We start from the raw sequence: 21,653 nt of genomic DNA on the forward strand, positions 1-21,653 counted from the left end.
AGAGAGGGGGGGAGAGAGGGAGGGAGACAGAAAGGGAGAGGGGTAAGAGAGAGGATGAGAGACAAAGCGAGGGGGTTGAGAGAGGGGGAGAGAGAGAGACAGAGACGGAGCAGAACCTGAGAATAAGGACTGAGTAAAACCTCCATTATTTTGTTGTTATGTTTATTTTGTTGCCTAGTAAAGTTGTGTTTTCTGACTAGAACCTCCCTGTCTCTCAACCCGAGCGTACAGAGATTACCATGGAGGAACAGGTGGCTCAGTTTATCCTCAGCCAGCAGAAGCAACAGGCTCTCCAGGAGCAAGAGCAGGGCCACAAAACCTCAGACTGGAAGCGGAGATATGGTGGGATGGCTCGGGAGTCTAGCCCGAATCAGTTCCTGATCAAGTTCCTGGAGGAAGATGATGTGGAGATGTATTTGTGCACCTTCGAAAGGAGAGTGCAGAGGGAAGGATGGCCCAAGCCCAAGTGGGCTAGCCTTTTGGCACCCTATCTCTCCGGGGAGGCCCAGAAGGCCTACTTCGACCTGCACGCCGACCAGGCAGCGAATTATGAGGGACTCAAATGTGAGATCCTGAGCCGTTATGGATTCAGCCTTGCATGCCGTGCACAAATGTTCCACGACTGGGCCTTTGACTCCACCCTCTCCCCCCGCGCTCAGATGAGCAACCTGGTGCGCCTGACCAAGGTGGCTACTGACCGACGTACCGTCCCTCCCGATAATCGATAAGGTCGTCCTGGATCGGTACCTTTGGGCCCTGCCATACGAGATGAGGAAGGCGGCGAGCATGCAGAACCCCCAGAGCCTGGAGGAATTGCTGACCGTGGTGGAAAACCAGCAGAACACCCAGGACCTGCTGAAAGGAGCCCGGGCGGAGAGAGTGGATGCGGGGAGGGGTAAGAAATGCACCTAGAGAGGCGAGGGCCTGAAGGGGGCCCGACGGAACCAGTCAAGGCCGTGAAGCAGGAGGGCGACCCAAACCGACGAGGACATCCGCTGCTGGACCTAGATCAGAGGCGCTGCTTCATGGTGAGACAAAACTGTGACTCGTCAGTGAAGAGCACTTTTTGCCAGTCCTGTCTGGTCCAGCGACGGTGGGTTTGTGCCCATAGGCAATGTTGTTGTCGGTGATGTCTGGTGAGGACCTGCCTTAAAACAGGTCTACAAGCCCTCAGTCCAGCCTCTCTCAGCCTATTGTGTAAAGTCTGAGCACTGATGGAGGGATTGTGCGTTCCTGGTGTAACTCGGGCAGTTGTTGTTGCCATCCTGTACCTGTCCTGCTGATGTGATGTTCGGATGTACCGATCCTGTGCAGGTGTTGTTACACACTGTCTGCCACTGTGAGAACGATCAGCTGTCCGTCCTGTCTCCCTGTAGCGCTGTCTTAGGCGTCTCACAGTACGGACATTGCAATTTATTGCCCTGGCCACATCTTCAGACCTCATTAATCCTTGCAGCATGCCTAAGGCACGTTCACGCAAATGAGCAGGGACCCTGGGCATCTTTCTTTTGGTGTTTTTCAGAGTCAGTAGAAAGGCCTCGTTAGTGTCCTAAGTTTTCATAACTGTGACCTTAATTGCCTACCGTCTGTAAGCTGTTAGTGTCTTAACTATGCATGTTCATTAATTGTTTATGGGTCATTGAACAAGCATGGGAAACAGTGTTTAAACCCTTTACAATAAAGATCTGAGAAGTTATTTAGATTTTTACGAATTATCTTTGAAAGACAGGGTCCTGAAAAAGGGATGTTTGTTTTTTTGCTGAGTTTAGTTTGATACTTGTATCAGCAAAGAACAATAAATAATACCAAGGTAAACTGTAGTAACTGCAGCCCAAAGCTCAGTGAAACCAATGTAAAAAGCACTAACTGACATTGGTGTTTGCAGTTACTGTTTTTTTCCCTAGGTTTCACTGTAACATTTTCCAGTTACTGCAAACATGACCCCCCTATTTTCTCCAAAACACAACACAGTGGACAGGATATTTGTCCAGATGATAAAGCATGTATTTCATGTATCAAGTGTAAATAACTCATTTTTGACCAAATGTGCAGTTACCGCTCTTTCTTTGATCAAACGATATTTCTATGAAAATTCAGCATTTTATGCCGTGAGAATAACATATTACATTTTAAGTACATTTGTGTGTGTATGTGTGCGTGTGTGACAGCAAAACCATATGTGTGTGTGAGAGAGGCAACGAATGGACCCACTGGGCAAAAACTGGTTGACTCAACATTGTTTCCATGTCATTTCAACCCCAAAACACCATGTAATGATGTTGAATTAACGTGAAAAACTAATTCGATTTGCAAATTTCGTCTTTTTTTTGCCCAACTGTTAATGTAAATTCAATTACATGGTGAGTTTTTGTGTTGATTTCACAATTAATTCACAACTCAACCAAATGTAAATCTGAACTAGACGTTGAAGTGACGTCCATGCCCGGTGGGGAGTTCTTTATACTGTAGCACAAGCACAAAAGAGCTTGGGTTTTATTGTATAATGGCGGGCAAAGTTTAAATGGAGTTGAAAGTGACAACTAACCCCACATTATATGTGACATCACCCCCCCCCCCCCCCCCCCCCCGCCCCCTAGTATCATGGAGAATTTACAAAGAAATTACCATCAGTTGAAGTCGGAAGTTTACATACACCTTAGCCAAATACATTTAAACTCAGTTTTCACAACTCCTGACATTTAATCCTAGTAAAAATTCCCTGTCTTAGGACAGTTAGGATCGCCACTTTATTTTAAGAATGTGAAATGTCAAAATAATAGTAGAGAGAATTATTTTTTTCAGCTTTAATTACTTTCATCACATTCCCAGTGGGTCAGAAGTTTACATACACTCAATTAGTATTTGGTAGCATTGCCTTTAAATTTATTAACTTGGGTCAAACTAGCCTTCCAAAAGCTTCCCACAATAAGTTGGGTGAATTTTGGCCCATTCCTCCTGACAGAGCTGGTGTAACTGGGTCAGGTTTGTTGGCCTCCTTGCTCGCACATGCTTTTTCAGTTCTGCCCACACATTTTCTATAGGATGGAGGTCAGGACTTTGTGATAGCCACTCCAATACCTTTACTTTGTTGGCTTTAAGCCATTTTGACACAACTTTGGAGGTATGCTTGGGGTCATTGTCCATTTGGAAGACCCATTTGCGACCAAGCTTTAACTTCCTGATTGATGTCTTGAGATGTTGCTTCAATATATCCACATAATTGTCCTACCTCATGATGCCATCTATTTTGTGAAGTGCACCAGTCCCTCCTGCAGCACAGCACCCCCACAACATGATGCTGCCACCCCCGTTCTTCATGGTTGGGATGGTGTTCTTCGGCTTGCAAACCTCTCCCTTTTTCCTCCAAACATAACGATGGTCATTATGGCCAAAAAGTTATATTTTTGTTTCATCAGACCAGAGGACATTTCTCCAAAAAGTACGATATTTGTCCCCATGTGCAGTTGCAAACTGTAATCTGGCTTTTTTATTACGGTTTTGGAGCAGTGGCTTCTTCCTTGCTGAGCGGCATTTCAGGTTATGTCGATATAGGACCTGTTTTACTGTGGATATAGATACTTTTGTACCTGTTTCCTCCAGCATCTTCACAAGGTCCTTTGCTGTTGTTCTGGGATTGATTTGCACTTTTCGCACCAAAGTACGTTCATCTCTAGGAGATGGAACGCGTCTCCTTCCTGAGCGGTATGATGGCTGCGTGGTCCCATGGTGTTTATACTTGGGTACTATTGTTTGTACAGATGAACGTGGTACCTTCAGGCATTTGGAAATTGCTCCCAAGGATGAACCAGACTTGTGGAGGTTTCCAATTTATTTTCTGAGGTCTTGTCTGATTTATTTAGATTTTCCCATGATGTCAAGCAAAGAGGCACTGAGTTTGAAGGTAGGCCTTGAAATACATCACAGGTACACCTCCAATTGACTCAAATTATTTCAATTAGCCTATCAGAAGCATCTAAAGCCATGACATCAATTTCAGGCATTTTCCAAGCTGTTTAAAGGCACAGTCAACAGTGTATGTAAACTTCTGATCCACTGGAATTGTGATACCGTGAATTATAAGTGAAATAATCTGTCTGTAAACAATTGTTGGAAAAATGACTTGTGTCATGCACAAAGTAGATGTCCTAACCGACTTGCCAAAACTAAATTTTAACAAGAGATTTAGTGACTCCAACCTAAGTTTTAATGACTCCAACCTAAGTGTATGTAAACTTCCAACTTCAACTGTATATATATATACACACACCTCAATGTTTTGGCATGCTGACATGAATTGACCAGTTGGATGAGTTCTTTCAAAGAATTTACCCATTTAAAAAAGAATTCTCCCCAATTTTGTGATTACTATCTTGTCTCATCTCTGCATCTCCCCAATGGGCTCAGGAGAGGCGAAGGTCGAGTCATAAATCCTCCAAAACATGACCCGCCAAGGTGCGCTTCTTAAGACCTGCTCGCTTGTCCCGGAAGCTAGCTGTACCAATGTGTCAGAGGAAACACTGTTCAACTGATGACTGGGGTCAGCCTGCAGGCACCTGGCCAGCCACAAGGAGTCGCTATAGCGCGATGAGCCATGTAAAGCCCCCCTTCGGCCAAACCCTATCCTAACCCGACTGATGCTGGGCCAATTGTGCGCCGCCCTATGGGACATCCGGTTGTAGTGACGCCGCAACATTTTAACCGAAAAAATATTACACGGCATTTATATTGGGAGTAATTAACACTGTGACAACCAACCCATGAGACAACCAACCCCAGTCTCCCCAAAAGTGTTTTTTAAGATGAAGATATGCACTTCATATTTGTGTTTTGAGGTCTCCGTTGACCTTCAGACTGTCCTTAGACTGTCTCGCTCAGAGAAAAAACACTTACTGGGATCGCTCCTTTAATATCTCCTCTCGGGGAAAAGTTTCTGTCTTGGGACTTTTTCAAAGAAAACTTACTTGTCAGATTTGGGAAGAATCAATTTCAGCCTAAACTAAAACCAAAGCTCTTTGTCTTGTGTGGCTTTGGGAATCCAGGATCCTTCAATAAACAGAACACAGTCTGGAGTCGCTACCCCTTAAGCACACAAGGCTTTCATGTTGTGTGTGTTTTCATGGTATGTGTCTTCCTTCGCTGTGTGTGTTCAGTATCTGTCTTCACTGTGTGTGCTCACTGTGTGTCTTCAGTGTGTGTCTTCACTGTGTGTGTTCAGTGTGTGCGCTGTCACAGGATGACACCTCTCAAAGTAGAGAGAAAATCAAATGAGGAAAAGTCACTGTGCACATTACCTTTAACTTCTAGTTCCTCCCAAACCCGGATCCGGGAGCACCCCCCACAGTAAAAAAGCTGACTAGCATAGCCTAGCATAGCGTCACAAGTAAATACTAGCATCTAAATATCATTAAATCACAAGTCCAAGACACCAGATGAAAGATACACTTCTTGTGAATCCAGCCATCATTTCTGATTTTTAAAATGTTTTACAGGGAAGACACAATATGTAAATCTATTAGCTAACCACGTTAGCAAAAGACACCACTTTTTTTACTCCACCAGTTTTTTACTCCATCAGTAGCTATCACTAATTCGACTAAATAAAGATATATATAGCCACTAACCAAGAAACAACTTCATAAGATGACAGTCTGATAACATATTTATGGTATAGCATATGTTTTTTTAGAAAAATGTGCATTTTTCAGGTATAAATCATAGTTTACCATTGCAGCCACTATCACAAAACTCACCAAAGCGACTAGAATAACTACAGAGAGCAACGTGTATTACCTAATTACTCATCATAAAACATTTCTTAAAAATACACAGCGTACAGCGTACAGCAATTGAAAGACACAGATCTTGTGAATCCAGACAATATTTCAGATTTTCTAAGTGTTTTACAGCGAAAAACACAATATATCGTTATATTAGCATACCACATGAGCTAACATCACCCCAGCATTGATTCAAGGCAAAAAGAGCGATAACGTTATCACCACCAAAATATATACATTTTTTCACTAACCTTCTCAGAATTCTTCAGATGACAGTCCTGTAACATCATATTACACAATGCATATAGAGTTTGTTCGAAAATGTGCATATTTAGCATCACAAATCGTGGTTATGCAATGTAATCAGTCAAAACATGGCATGCATTCTGGCCGGCGCCATCTTGGAAAGGCACCTAAGTTTACGATTATTTATCGATTAGATTGACAAAAAAAATACAGGTTGGACAGCTAATGAAAGATGCATTAGTTATTAATGCAACCGCTGAGTTAGATTTTTTAAAATTAACGTTACTAGACATACAGTGTGCGTTACAGCCAGACTAGTGCCGCAATAATGGCCGACAAATGCGTTTACATTTTTCCACATAAATACGGAATAAAATCATAAATAGCTCTTACTTTTGGACGAGCTTCCATCAGAATCTTGGGCAAGTTGTCCTTTGTCCAAAATAATCGTTGCTTTGTTGTAAAACGTCCTCTTCAACTTCGGAACTAGCAGCTAACAATAGCTACGTGGCACACACATGTCCAAATCCTCAAAGCGCAATACTACGAAAATTCCGAAAATAGCAATATACTCGCATAAACTGATATAAATCGGTTTAAAATAACTTCGTTATGATGTTTCTAACACCTATATCGAATTAAATCACAGACGGATATATCTTATGCCGATAACGAGAGCTTTTGAGCATGCCATTCTGATGTCCTCTCTTGCGCCTTGACGAGCGTCCAAAAGAACGGACATGTCACTCCATGGCCTTTTATAAACTCTGAGAAATACGTAGAGACTCCATTCCACTTCTCATTGGTTACTGACATCCAGGGGAAGGCGGGTGCAGTTCATTTCGACCCATAGGGCACACACAGAGCTTTAAACTGATCTGAGAACAGAGCCTAGTTTTCTGACCTTCGCATGTCCTGTCATGATTTTCGCTGTAGAAAGAGTTCTGGTTCACCCACAGACATAATTCAAACGGTTTTAGAAACTAGAGATTGTTTTCTATCCAATAGTAATAATAATATGCATATTGTACGAGCAAGAATTGAGTACGAGGCAGTTTAATTTGGAAATGTAAAAAAAAAATAGTGTTAACAGCTCCCCCTATTGACAAAAGGTTAAAACTGCTCTCCTATACATCATCTACATATGACTCTGTTCCACTTTACCTTCAAAAAAATATTCAATATTAACTTTGTCGTCTTGTTCCATTTTACCTTTAGAACCCTGTTCCACTTTACCTTCAAAAAAATATTCAATATTAACTTTATAGTCTTGTTCCATTTTACCTTTAGAACCCTGTTCCACTTGACCTTTAGCACCATATTCCCCATTACCTTTACAGCCTTGTTCAACTTTACCTCTAGAATCCTGTTCCACTTTACATTTATAATCCTGTTTAATCTGTTCCACTATACCTTTAGAATCCTGTTTGTCTTTAACTTTAGAACCCTGCTCCACTTTACCTTCAGAATCCTGTTTGTCTTTAACTTTAGAACCCTGTGCCACTTTACCTTCAGAATCCTGTTTGTCTTTAACTTTAGAACCATGTTCCACTATATCTTTAGAATCCTGTTTGTCTTTACCTCTAGAACCCTGTTTGTCTTTTAACTTAGAACCCGGGTTCCACTTTACATTAAAATCAAATCAAATCACATTTTATTGGTTGCATACAAATATTTAGCAAGCATTTTGCTTCCACAAGAAATGCTTGTGGAAAAATCGCCTTGAGTTCGTCTACTTTATTGTCCAGAGACTGAGCATTAGCGAGTAATATACTCAGAAGCGGTGGATGGTTTGCACGCCTCCTGAGTAGGACTAGAAGTCTACTCCGAATACCTCCTCTCCTGCGGCGTCTTGAAGCAGCCTCTGGGATAAGTGGAATAGCCTTGGGGGGTACGAACAAAGGATACAATTCAGGAAAGTCATATTTCTGGTCAAAATGCTGGTGAGTTACCTCTGCTCTAATATCCAAAAGATATTTCTGTCTGTATGTAATAATGCAAAAAACATTCTGAGCTAATAATGTGAGAAATAACACACACACACAAAATACATACTACAAAGTCGCTTAGGAGCCAGGAACCAGGTGACCATGTCTATTGGCGCCATCTTCAGAGCGGGCCTGAGGATGGGGTTGGGGCTGGTTAGTTAGGGCTGAGGATGGGGTTGAGGCTGGTTAGTTAGGGCTGATGATAGGGTGGGGGCTGGTTAGTTAGGGCTGATGATGGGGTTGGGGCTGGTTAGTTAGGGCTGAGGATGGGGTTGGGGCTGGTTAGATAGGGCTGAGGAAGGGGTTAGGGCTGGTTAGATAGGGCTGAGGATGGGGTTGTGGCTAGTTAGATAGGGCTGAGGATGGGGTTGTGGCTGGTTAGATAGGGCTGAGGATGGGGTTGGTTAGATAGGGCTGAGGATGGGGTTGGTTAGTTAGGGCTGATTCCGGGGTTGGGGCTGGTTAGTTAGGGCTGAGGATGGGGTTAGTGCTAATTAGTTTGGGCTGAGGATGGGGTTAGTGCTGATTAGTTAGGGCTGAGGATGGGGTTGGGGCTGGTTAGTTAGGGCTGAGGATGGGGTTAGTGCTGATTAGTTTGGGCTGAGGATGGGGTTAGTGCTGATTAGTTTGGGCTGAGGATGGGGTTGGGGCTGGTTAGTTTGGGCTGAGGATGGGGTTAGTGCTGGTTAGATAGGGCTGAGGATGGGGTTAGTGCTGATTAGTTAGGGCTGAGGATGGGGTTGGGGCTGGTTAGTTAGGGCTGAGGATGGGGTTGGGGCTGGTTAGTTAGGGCTGAGGATGGGGTTGGGGCTGGTTAGATAGGGCTGAGGATGGGGTTAGTGCTGATTAGTTAGGGCTGAGGATGGGGTTGGGGCTGGTTAGTTAGGGCTGAGGATGGGGTTGGGGCTGGTTAGATAGGGCTGAGGATGGGGTTAGTGCTGATTAGTTAGGGCTGAGGATGGGGTTGGGGCTGGTTAGTTAGGGCTGAGGATGGGGTTGGGGCTGGTTAGATAGGGCTGAGGATGGGGTTGTGGCTGGTTAGATAGGGCTGAGGATGGGGTTGGGGCTGGTTAGTTAGGGCTGAGGATGGGGTTGGTTAGATAGGGCTGAGGATGGGGTTAGGGCTGGTTAGATAGGGCTGAGGATGGGGTTGGGGCTGGTTAGTTAGGGCTGAGGATGGGGTTGGGGCTGGTTAGTTAGGGCTGAGGATGGGGTTGGGGCTGGTTAGTTAGGGCTGAGGATGGGGTTGGGGCTGGTTAGTTAGGGCTGAGGATGGGGTTGGGGCTGGTTAGATAGGGCTGAGGAAGGGGTTAGGGCTGGTTAGATAGGGCTGAGGATGGGGTTGTGGCTGGTTAGATAGGGCTGAGGATGGGGTTGTGGCTGGTTAGTTAGGGCTGAGGATGGGGTTGTGGCTGGTTAGATAGGGCTGAGGATGGGGTTGGTTAGATAGGGCTGAGGATGGGGTTGGTTAGTTAGGGCTGATTATGGGGTTGGGGCTGGTTAGTTAGGGCTGAGGATGGGGTTAGTGCTGATTAGTTTGGGCTGAGGATGGGGTTAGTGCTGATTAGTTTGGGCTGAGGATGGGGTTAGTGCTGATTAGTTTGGGCTGAGGATGGGGTTAGTACTGATTAGTTAGGGCTGAGGATGGGGTTGGGGCTGGTTAGTTAGGGCTGAGGATGGGGTTGGGGCTGGTTAGTTAGGGCTGAGGATGGGGTTGGTTAGATAGGGCTGAGGATGGGGTTGGGGCTGGTTAGTTAGGGCTGAGGATGGGGTTGGTTAGATAGGGCTGAGGATAGGGTTGGGGCTGGTTAGTTAGGGCTGAGGATGGGGTTGGGGCTGGTTAGATAGGGCTGAGGATGGGGTTAGTGCTGATTAGTTAGGGCTGAGGATGGGGTTAGTGCTGATTAGTTTGGGCTGAGGATGGGGTTAGTGCTGATTAGTTAGGGCTGAGGATGGGGTTGGGGCTGGTTAGTTAGGGCTGATGATGGGGTTGGGGCTGGTTATTTAGGGCTGTAGTATACATACATTACACAATACCATCAGCCTGGCACCCTGTCATAAACTGTCAGAGGCACTTCTGAAAGCTCTCAGTCATCACATCTCCTTTACCCCTTCATATCTCCTCCTTTACCCCTTCATCTCTCCTCCTTTACCCCTTCATATCTCCTCCTTTACCCCTTCATATCTCCTCCTTTACCCCTTCATATCTCCTCCTTTACCCCTTCATATCTCCTCCTTTACCCCTTCATATCTCCTCCTTTACCTCTTCATATCTCCTCCTTTACCCCTTCATCTCTCCTCCTTTACCCCTTCATCTCTCCTCCTTTACCTCTTCATATCTCCTCCTTTACCCCTTCATCTCTCCTCCTTTACCCCTGCATCTCTCCTCCTTTACCCCTTCATATCTCCTCCTTTACCCCTTCATCTCTCCTCCTTTACCCCTTCATCTCTCCTCCTTTACTCCTTCATCTCTCCTCCTTTACCTCTTCATATCTCCTCCTTTACCCCTTCATCTCTCCTCCTTTACCCCTTCATCTCTCCTCCTTTACCTCTTCATATCTCCTCCTTTACCTCTTCATATCTCCTCCTTTACCCCTTCATCTCTCCTCCTTTACCCCTTCATCTCTCCTCCTTTACTCCTTCATCTCTCCTCCTTTACTCCTTCATCTCTTCTCCTTTACCCCTTCATCTCTCCTCCTTTACCCCTTCATCTCTCCTCCTTTACCTCTTCATATCTCCTCCTTTACCTCTTCATCTCTCCTCCTTTATCCCTTCATCTCTCCTCCTTTACCCCTTCATCTCTCCTCCTTTACCCCTTCATCTCTCCTCCTTTACCCCTTCATCTCTCCTCCTTTACCTCTTCATCTCTCCTCCTTTACCTCTTCATCTCTCCTCCTTTACCTCTTCATATCTCCTCCTTTACCCCTTCATCTCTCCTCCTTTACCCCTTCATCTCTCCTCCTTTACTCCTTCATCTCTCCTCCTTTACTCCTTCATCTCTCCTCCTTTACCCCTTCATCTCTCCTCCTTTACCCCTTCATCTCTCCTCCTTTACCCCTTCATCTCTCCTCCTTTACCTCTTCATATCTCCTCTTTTACCTCTTCATATCTCCTCCTTTACCCCTTCATATCTCCTCCTTTACCCCTTCATCTCTCCTCCTTTACCCCTTCATCTCTCCTCCTTTACTCCTTCATCTCTCCTCCTTTACTCCTTCATCTCTCCTCCTTTACCCCTTCATCTCTCCTCCTTTACCTCTTCATATCTCCTCCTTTACCTCTTCATATCTCCTCCTTTACCCCTTCATCTCTCCTCCTTTACCCCTTCATCTCTCCTCCTTTACCCCTTCATCTCTCCTCCTTTACTCCTTCATCTCTCCTCCTTTACCCCTTCATCTCTCCTCCTTTACCCCTTCATCTCTCCTCTTAAACCACTTCATCTTTCCTTTCTCAGACTTGGGCCAGGTCATATCTTCTTCTGCTCTTATTCCCTCCACTGTCCTCTGAATGTATCCTTTCTTGACACCTCTACGTTCTCCTGCTCTACTTCCTCTGTCTCCCATTCTTTTGTCTCTGCTCCAATAATCCTTCCTCTCTCTCTCATCTCTCAGTCCGCTCCCTGTCTCTCTATTCATCTCTCGTTGTCACTTGGGTTTCTCATGAAAGGCAGAGCGTTTTAAAGGAGAGGTGTCTTTAATAAACCCCTATTTCAGAGAAATACTATTTATTAGGGCGGAAGGTAGCCTAGCGTATTTTCATGATACCTACGGGGGTCCTAAAATTCCAAATCAAATAGCTAAATGATCCTTCGTATATAAAACAATTCCATATGTTAGCTTAGTAGAAACCCAGCCCGGGCCCTTAGGGGTTTTAAAAACGCTTCAGACATTTGTAATTTCCACTTTGAAATTTCAAACTTAATTATAATCCACATAATAATTCACATTTCCTGTTGCTGCAGGATTATTTTCCTGCTGTAGCAAACTGGAGCTAAAAAGATCCTACAAGTGTGTGTGTGTGTGTGTGTGTGTGTGTGTGTGTGTGTGTGTGTGTGTGTGTGTGTGTGTGTGTGTGTGTGTGTGTGTGTGTGTGTGTGTGTGTGTGTGTGTGTGTGTGTGTGTGTGTGTGTGTGTGTGTGAGGTGAGGTGAGGGTTAGAGGAGCCTGGTGAGTCAGTGGCCCTGTCATCCCCATGGCAGCAGGTCAACAGGCTGCATATGGTGGCCATCACAGGGAGCAGGACCTCCAGGCTACCCTGACACCATACAGCCCCTCACACTGACCTTGATCTGAATAACAACAGCCCTGCAGAACAGTATTTTCTCACACACAAGCCCCGCAGTCTCACTCTCTTTCTTTCTCTATCTCTCTGGCACGGAGGATGTAAATGTGCATCTCCATCCAGCCCCCTCTCTCTCTCTGTCTAGGAGCATGTCAATGTGCATCTCCATCCAGCCCCCCTCTCTCTCTCTGTCTAGGAGCATGTCAATGTGCATCTCCATCCAGCCCCACTCTCTCTCTCTGGCTAGGAGTGTGTCAATGTGCATCTCCATCCAGCCCCCCTCTCTCTCTCTGTCTAGGAGCATGTCAATGTGCATCTCCATCCAGCCCCCCTCTCTCTCTCTGGCTAGGAGTGTGTCAATGTGCATCTCCATCCAGCCCCCCTCTCTCTCTCTGTCTAGGAGCATGTCAATGTGCATCTCCATCCAGCCCCACTCTCTCTCTCTGGCTAGGAGTGTGTCAATGTGCATCTCCATCCAGCCCCCCTCTCTCTCTCTGTCTAGGAGCATGTCAATGTGCATCTCCATCCAGCCCCCTCTCTCTCTCTGTCTAGGAGCATGTCAATGTGCATCTCCATCCAGCCCCACTCTCTCTCTCTGGCTAGGAGCATGTCAATGTGCATCTCCATCCAGCCCCCCTCTCTCTCTCTGTCTAGGAGCATGTCAATGTGCATCTCCATCCAGCCCCCCTCTCTCTCTCTGTCTAGGAGCATGTCAATGTGCATCTCCATCCAGCCCCACTCTCTCTCTCTGTCTAGGAGCATGTCAATGTGCATCTCCATCCAGCCCCCTCTCTCTCTCTGTCTAGGAGCATGTCAATGTGCATCTCCATCCAGCCCCACTCTCTCTCTCTGTCTAGGAGCATGTCAATGTGCATCTCCATCCAGCCCCACTCTCTCTCTCTGGCTAGGAGCATGTCAATGTGCATCTCCATCCAGCCCCCCTCTCTCTCTCTGTCTAGGAGCATGTCAATGTGCATCTCCATCCAGCCCCCCTCTCTCTCTCTGTCTAGGAGCATGTCAATGTGCATCTCCATCCAGCCCCACTCTCTCTCTCTGTCTAGGAGCATGTCAATGTGCATCTCCATCCAGCCCCCTCTCTCTCTCTGTCTAGGAGCATGTCAATGTGCATCTCCATCCAGCCCCACTCTCTCTCTCTGTCTAGGAGCATGTCAATGTGCATCTCCATCCAGCCCCACTCTCTCTCTCTGGCTAGGAGCATGTCAATGTGCATCTCCATCCAGCCCCACTCTCTCTCTCTGGCTAGGAGCATGTCAATGTGCATCTCCATCCAGCCCCACTCTCTCTCTCTGTCTAGGAGCATGTCAATGTGCATCTCCATCCAGCCCCCCTCTCTCTCTCTGTCTAGGAGCATGTCAATGTGCATCTCCATCCAGCCCCACTCTCTCTCTCTGGCTAGGAGCATGTCAATGTGCATCTCCATCCAGCCCCACTCTCTCTCTCTGTCTAGGAGCATGTCAATGTGCATCTCCATCCAGCCCCACTCTCTCTCTCTGGCTAGGAGTGTGTCAATGTGCATCTCCATCCAGCCCCACTCTCTCTCTCTGGCTAGGAGTGTGTCAATGTGCATCTCCATCCAGCCCCCCTCTATCTTCTCTTTTCTATCTCTATTTTTCATTCGTCCGATTCTCTCTCCGTTCTCTGTCTCCTTTTCTGTCTCTCTCGCAGGTTGTTATTTTGGGATGAATCTTGTCCTGGAGGCAGAGCTGAGCGATTTCCACTAGATGGGCCAGCTGCAAAGTCAAAATTAGCTATATATATATTTGCTTTTTGGTCGTCATTTAAAGTTAAGGTCAGGCATAAGGTTAGCAGTGTGGTTAAGGTTAGGGTTAGGTTTAAAATCGGGTTTTTAAGACTTTGTGGCTGTGCCATCTTGTGGCTACCTGCAGAGCTGCCTTCAGTACATGAGTCATCCCAATAAATGCCAACCTGCGTCTCTCTCTGCCTCTGCTCTTTCACAAAGCACTCCTCACATCTCAGTCAGCAAAATAGACTTCTAAAGGAAGTGGCTGCATGAGAGTGTCTGTCCATAATTACATGGGACTGAAGAGAAAGAGGACAGATGCCCTTCAAATCCCCTACGAAGTGGAGAACCTAGGCAGGTCGTGTGTGTGTGTGTGTGTGTGTGTGTGTGTGTGTGTGTGTGTGTGTGTGTGTGTGTGTGTGTGTGTGTGTGTGTGTGTGTGTGTGTGTGTGTGTGTGTGTGTGTGTGTGTAATTGTGTGAGTAATTGTTAAATCAAAATAAAATTGTATTTGTCACATGCTTCGTAAATAACAGGTGTACATCTGCAACATTCGCACTAAGCAACATTTGCACTGAGCAACATCTGCACTGAGCTAGAGCTGCTGCTTTCAAGGAGCGGGACACTAATCTGAACGTTTATAAGTAATCCCACTACGCCCTACGACAAACCATCAAACAGCAATACATTACCAAGATAGAATCCTACTACACCAACTCTGACACTCGTCGGATGTGGCAGGGCTTGCAAACTATCATGGTTAACAAAGGGAATCCCAGCCGCGAGCTGCCCACTGACGCAAGCCTATCAGATGAGCTAAATGCCTTCTATGCTCGCTCCGAGGCAAGCAACACTGAACTATGCATGAGTGCACCGGTTGCTTCCAGACGACTGTGTGATCACGCTCTCTGTAGCCAATGTGAGTAAAACCCTTCAACAGGTTAACATTTACAAGCCCGCAGGGCCAGACGGATTACCAGGACGCGAATTCAGAGCATGTGTTGACCAGCTGGCAAGTGTATTCACTGACATTTTCAACCTCTCCCTGACTCAGTCTGTAATACCTACATGTTTCAAGCAGACCACCATTGTCCCTGTGCCCAAAAACACTAAGGTAACCTGTCTAAATGACTATCGCCCCGTAGCACTCATATCTGTAGCCATGTAGTGCTTTGAAAGGCTGGTCATGACTCACATCAACACCATAATCCCAGACACCCTGGACCCACTCCAATTTGCAAAAAAAGTTAAGATCAGCGTAAAAAAATATATTTTGACCCTGTATTGAGATTAACTTTGCTGCAGTGTTGCTGATGTCCTTTGGTCAGGTGTGAAGTGTGTGTGTGAGGGATCACAGTGTGCTGAAGTGTGTGTGAGGGATCACAGCGTGCTGAAGTGTGTGTGAGGGATCACAGCGTGCTGAAGTGTGTGTGAGGGATCACAGCGTGCTGAAGTGTGTGTGAGGGATCACAGCGTGCTGAAGTGTGTGTGAGGGATCACAGCGTGCTGAAGTGTGTGTGAGGGATCACAGCGTGCTGAAGTGTGTGTGAGGGATCACAGCGTGCTGAAGTGTGTGTGAGGGATCACAGCGTGCTGAAGTGTGTGTGATGGATCACAGTTTGCTGAAGTGTGTGTGAGGGATCACACCATGCTGAAGTGTGTGTGCTCCTCCCCCATCACTCCTTCCTGCTATGAACACTCATCACAGTAAGAGAGTTACCAGTGCATTGGTGTTTATGCCTCACTATCTACCAGGAAATGTAGCAGGTTAGTGTTTTTCATCATGAATCTTGTTCTGGAGGCAGTTTTGCAGAGTGGTCACTAGCTGGCACACCCACAAAGTCATAAAATCTGATTTTAAACCTAACCCTAACCTTAACCACACTGCTAACCCTAATGTCTAACCTTAAATTAAGACCAAAAAGCACATTTTTGTTTTCATTATATTTTACATTATAGCCAGGTCTGCCTCCAGGACAAGACTCATGACAATAAATGTCAACTTGCAGAAATGTATGTGTGTGGAAAGGAAACATGTTAGTCACTAACCATCAATGGACAGGAAACAGTCCCAGACACACCATACAGCTACCACACTGTTCAGTCTGTCAGGTAGAATCACTGAGACAGTGTGTAGATAATGAAGATGTCTTTATCTATGCCAATCACGACACATCACATCTCATGACTTCAGAAACAAGATAAACGATGTCCCTTCGAAGAGGAGTCACTCCAGAGCTGCTGCAGTTTGTCTGGGGCTGCTGTGTGTTCTCCTACTTGCTCGGATCACAGGCCTGTGTCTCTACTATAATGGTGTTCTTGGCAGTTATGAGAAAAACTGTAAAACCAACTCCACAGCAGAGAGAGACCAGTTACAGAGCAGTAACAACGCCATGACTAAAGAGAGGGACCATCTCCAGACAAAACTCTCCATGCTAAAGCAACAGTCTCAACTGGGATAGAGGTATTTCAGCTGCAAGTTGTACCACATCTCTAAAGGGACTAAATTGTGGACGGAGAGTCGACAGGACTGTCTAAGAAGAGGAGCAGACCTGGTGATCATAAACAGCAGAGAAGAACAGGTATTTATCCATTAATTAATCAACAAGGGATTCTGGATTGGTCTGACACAGAGATGAACAAGGGATCTGGACATTTGTGGATGGCACTCCCCTGACCACAGGGTACTGGATGAGAGGGGAGCCTCATAGTTATCAGGGCAAGGACGAGGACTGTGTAGAGCAATGGACCTATTTTTCTAACCCAGAGGATAGCTGGTGTGATACACAATGCAGCGAATTGCGCTTGGAGATGTCAGGACCCGGTGCGAGAAACAGTCACTAATAATCGTCAGAACCCAGAAGATGAGGCAGACACAGCAGTACTAGAGATGGTGGTTTAATTAAAGAACAAAATCTTCAGGCAAAGAAACTAAATCCACAATGTCCAAAAATAAAGCCAAGAGGCACAAAATGGAAATCCTCCAAAATACAAAAGAAACTCCACAAAGTGGTAAAAAACAGCAGGGAAAAACAAACCTCAAAAGACTACTCAAATAATACACAAGAACTAAACCAGAGAACCTCTGGAAAATCCAACAAGAGAAATATCTGTATAAAACAAGGCTTGGGCTGGGGCTGGGTGCTAACTTACAAACACTGAGCAAGGAACTGAGGAACACACAGGGTTTAAATACTAACAAGGGAACGACCCACAGGTGCAAACAATAATTAGAGCAAGAAAAAAAAAAAAAAGTACAAAAAAGGTGCAATGGGGACATCTAGTGACCAAAACCCGAACAGTCTTGGCCAAAACCTGACAGGAGATCTGTGAGAAAGTGGCCTATCCATAACTCATACTCCAAACCTACCTGAAGTTAAATGCAAGTCAACTTATATACCAGTGGGTTCCAGTGGGTCAGAAGTTATCATACATTAAGTTGACTGTGCCTTTTAAACAGCTTGGAAAATGCCAGAAAATGATGTCATGGCTTTAGAAGCTTCTGAAAGGCTAATTGACATAATTTGAGTCAATTGGGGGTGTACCTGTGGATGTATTTCAAGGCTTACCTTCAAACTCAGTGCCTCTTTGCTTGACATTATGGGAAAATCTAAAGAAATCAGCCAAGACAGAAAAAAAATTGTAGACCTCCACAAGTCTGGTTCATCCTTGGGAGCAATTTTCAAACGCCTGAAGGTACCACATTCATCTGTACAAACAACAGTATAGTATAAACACCATGTGACCACACAGCCGTCATACCGCTCAGGAAGGAGACGCGTTCTGTATCCCAGAGATGAACATACCTTGGTGCGAAAAGTGCAAATCAAACCCAGATCAACAGCAAAGGACCTTATGAAGACGCTGGAGGAAACGGGTACATAATTATCTATATCCACAGTAAAATGTGTCAAATCAAATCAAATGTATTTATATAGCCTTTCTTACATCAGCTGATATCTCAAAGTGCTGTACAGAAACCCAGCCTAAAGCACCAAACAGCAAGCAATGCCATTGTAGAAGCACGGTGGCTAGGAAAAACTCTAGAAAGGCCAAAACCTAGGAAGAAACCTAGAGAGGAACCAGGCTATGAGGGGTGGCCAGTCCTCTCCTGGCTGTGCCGGGTGGAGATTATAACAGAACATGGCCAAGATGTTCAAATGTTCATAAATGACCAGCATGGTCAAATAATAATAATCACAATAGTTGTCGAGGGTGCAACAAGTCAGAACCGCAGGAGTAAATGTCAGTTGGCTTTTCATAGCCGATCATAGAGAGTATCTCTACCGCTCCTGCGGTCTCTAGAGAGTTGAAAACAGCAGGTCTGGGACAGGTAGCACGTCCGGTGAACAGGTCAGGGTTCCATAGCCGCAGGCAGAACAGTTGAAACTGGAGCAGCAGCACGGCCAGGTGGCCTGGGGACAGCAAGGAGTCATCAAACAGGAAGATCACATCAGCGACTCAACCCACTCAAGTGACGCACCCCTCCTAGGGACGGCATGGAAGAGCACCAGTAAGCCAGTGACTCAGCCCCTGTAATAGGGTTAGAGGCAGAGAATCTCAGTGGAGAGAGGGGAACCGGCCAGGCAGAGACAGCAAGGGCGGTACGTTGCTCCAGAGCCTTTCCGTTCACCTTCACACTTCTGGGCCAGACTACACTCAATCATATGACCTACTGAAGAGATGAGTCTTCAGTAAAGTCAGTAAAGTCAGTAAAGTCCTATATCGACATAACCTGAAAGGCCGCTCAGCAAGGAAGAAGCCACTGCTCCAAAACCGTAATAAAAAATACAGACTAAGGTTTGCAACTGCACATGGGGACAAAGATCATACTTTTGGAGAAATGTCCTCTGGTCTGATGAAACAAAAATAGAACTGTTTGGCCATAATGACCATCATTATGTTTGGAGGAAAAAGGGGGATGCTTGCAAGCCGAAGAACACCATCCCAAACGTGAAGCACGGGGGTGGCAGCATCATGTTGTGGGGGTGCTGTGCTGCAGGAGGGACTGGTGCACATCACAAAATAGATGGCATCATGAGGTAGGACAATTATGTGGATATATTGAAGCAACATCTCAAGACATCAGTCAGGAAGTTAAAGCTTGCTCGCAAATGGGTCTTCCAAATGGACAATGACCCCAAGCATACTTCCAAAGTTGTGGCAAAATGGCTTAAGGACAACCAAGTCAAGGTATTGGAGTGGTCATCACAAAGCCCTGACCTCCATCCCATAGAAAATTTGTGGGCAGAACTGAAAAAGCGTGTGCAAGCAAGGAGGCCTACAAACCTGACCCAGTTACACCAGCTCTGTCAGGAGGAACGGGCCAAAATTCACCCAACTTATTGTGGGAAGCTTGTGGAAGGCTACCCGAAACATTTGATCCAAGTTGAACAATTTAAAGGCAATGCTACCAAATACGAATTGAGTGTATGTAAACTTCTGACCCACTGGGAATGTGATGAAAGAAATAAAAGCTGAAATAAATCATTCTCTCTACTATTATGCACGCTTAAAAGAAAGTGGTGATCCTAACTGAACTAAGATAGGGATTTATTACTTGGATTTAATGTCAGGAATTGTGAAAACTGAGTTTAAATATATTTGGCTAAGGTGTATGTAAACTTCCGACTTCAACTGTATACACTACCGTTTAAAAGTTTGGCGTCACTTGGAAATGTCCTTGTTTTTGAAAGAAAAGCAATTTTTTTGTCCATTAAAATAACATAAAATTGATCAGAAATACAGTGTAGACATTGTTAATGTTGTAAATTACTTTTGTAGCTGGAAACGGCTGAATTTTTTTATGGAATATCTAGTTTAAAGGTGTACAGAGGCCCATTATCAGCAAATATCACTCCTGTGTTCCAGTGGCACGTAGTGTTAGCTAATCCAAGTTTATAATTTTAAAAGGCTAATTCATCATTAGAAAACATTAACAATGTCTACACTGTATTTCTGATGAATTTGATGTTAATTTAATGGACAAATAAATAGCTTTTCTTTCAAAAACAAGGACATTTCTAAGTGACCCCAAACTTTTAAACCTTTTTAAAATTTGATAAAAATTATAGCAATGTCTCCTCCATGGTATGCATGTGTGTCAACGCACCGGAAATCGGAAGCTCATTGGACTAGTTTGTGCATGTAGTCCACACACCATGTGCTTTTCTTTCAAAAACAAGGCCATTTATAAGTGACCCCAAACTTTTGAACGGTAGTGTGTGTATATACAGTATATAATTTTTTTTTGGTGTGTTTTCAAGAAGGGAAGAGTGGGGTAAGTTGAGCCAAAGGGTAAGTTGAGCCACCCCTTGTTTCTAGGAAACCATACACAACATGTATAATTTTACCAAATATTTTGGAAGAGATCATAATTTCTGTGAAGTAAGAAACCACATAGAAAATGTGGTAAGCGATTTAAGTCCCAATTTTTTTTGTTGCACCAAGTCAAATTAATTTATTGTGTTGGAGGTTTCACCAAAGTAGATAAGTTTAAGATTGTTCTATACATCAGTTGTGGTCTCTATAAGCTTCATTACAATGTCCTAAACCTAGCATGAAAGTGCATCCTAGCAGCTGTGTGGTCTAATATAGTCAAAATTAGGCTTGGGCGGTATACCGTATATAGTATTAGCATAGTATTAGCTTTCTGTGGTGTCAAAGCACTTTGGATGAGTTATCTGTACAGCTGCCACTGCTGCTATCTTGATTTCCTTACGTTTATTTTTCCCCTCTCTGTTCTCGGCCCATCAGCTCCTCCTTCTTATTCTTTGAACAGAGGAGGCAGGCCCGTTAGCCTAGCGACTCCAGACTCCACACAGACATGGCGTGTACACATGCTGCTCCATAGCCAGTACTGTTCTTCGTTCAGACAAGCATGTGTCCAAACTTTGTTCATTTGCACAATTTCTCTCCTTCACATTCACTTGTAAATGTCCAAACTCACCAAAATGTACAGAATGAAAATGCAAAATTATCATCAAGGCAAAGGGTGGCTCCTTTGAAGAATCTCAAAATATATTTTGATTTTTTTGGATCCTACATGATTCCATGTGTGTTATTTCATAGTTTTGATGTCTTCTCTGTTATTCTATAATGTAGAAAATAGTAAAAATAAATAACCCTTGAATGAGTAGGTGTGCTGTATGTAGATATGTTTGTTAGAAATAATACTATATTTGTCTTCACAGAGTGATGCTGAATTTTAAAAGTGGCTCAACTTACAATAACATTTATGACGCTGACCTTAGCTAGCAAGCCTCTTCCATTGTTTAACATGGCTGGTTAGCTACCCAGCTAACACCTAATGTTCTGAGAACCATATGTTTCTTAGACCTTGGTGAGAGCATGGTTGTCCTGTAGTTATTTTGCATACAACGTTCCCACAACGTTCTGGGAATGGTGCAGGATAGTTGGTTGGCTTTGGAACATTCTCAGCGCATTGAAGTTGACAAAATACAATTATTTTATTGGTATTTCATTACTTTAAAATAATATTTCCTGAAAGTTCAAACATGGTTACATTTAATTACATTTTTGGTCATGTTCTAGGAATGTTCTCCAACTGGTTTGATATTAGGAATGTTCTCAAATAGTTCAGA

At 44.7% G+C, this 21,653-nt stretch overlaps 2 pseudogenes; both read left to right on the forward strand.

Annotated features, from left to right (window-relative positions):
* The window catches only part of LOC139574526 (ecto-NOX disulfide-thiol exchanger 2-like), a 395,743-nt pseudogene that overhangs the window by 222,018 nt on the left and 152,072 nt on the right, over positions 1-21,653 (forward strand).
* On the forward strand, positions 903-16,893 carry LOC139572244 (CD209 antigen-like protein E; annotated as a pseudogene).

This window comes from Salvelinus alpinus, chromosome 4 (assembly GCF_045679555.1).
Source record: "Salvelinus alpinus chromosome 4, SLU_Salpinus.1, whole genome shotgun sequence".
Taxonomy (NCBI): Eukaryota; Metazoa; Chordata; class Actinopteri; order Salmoniformes; family Salmonidae; genus Salvelinus; species Salvelinus alpinus.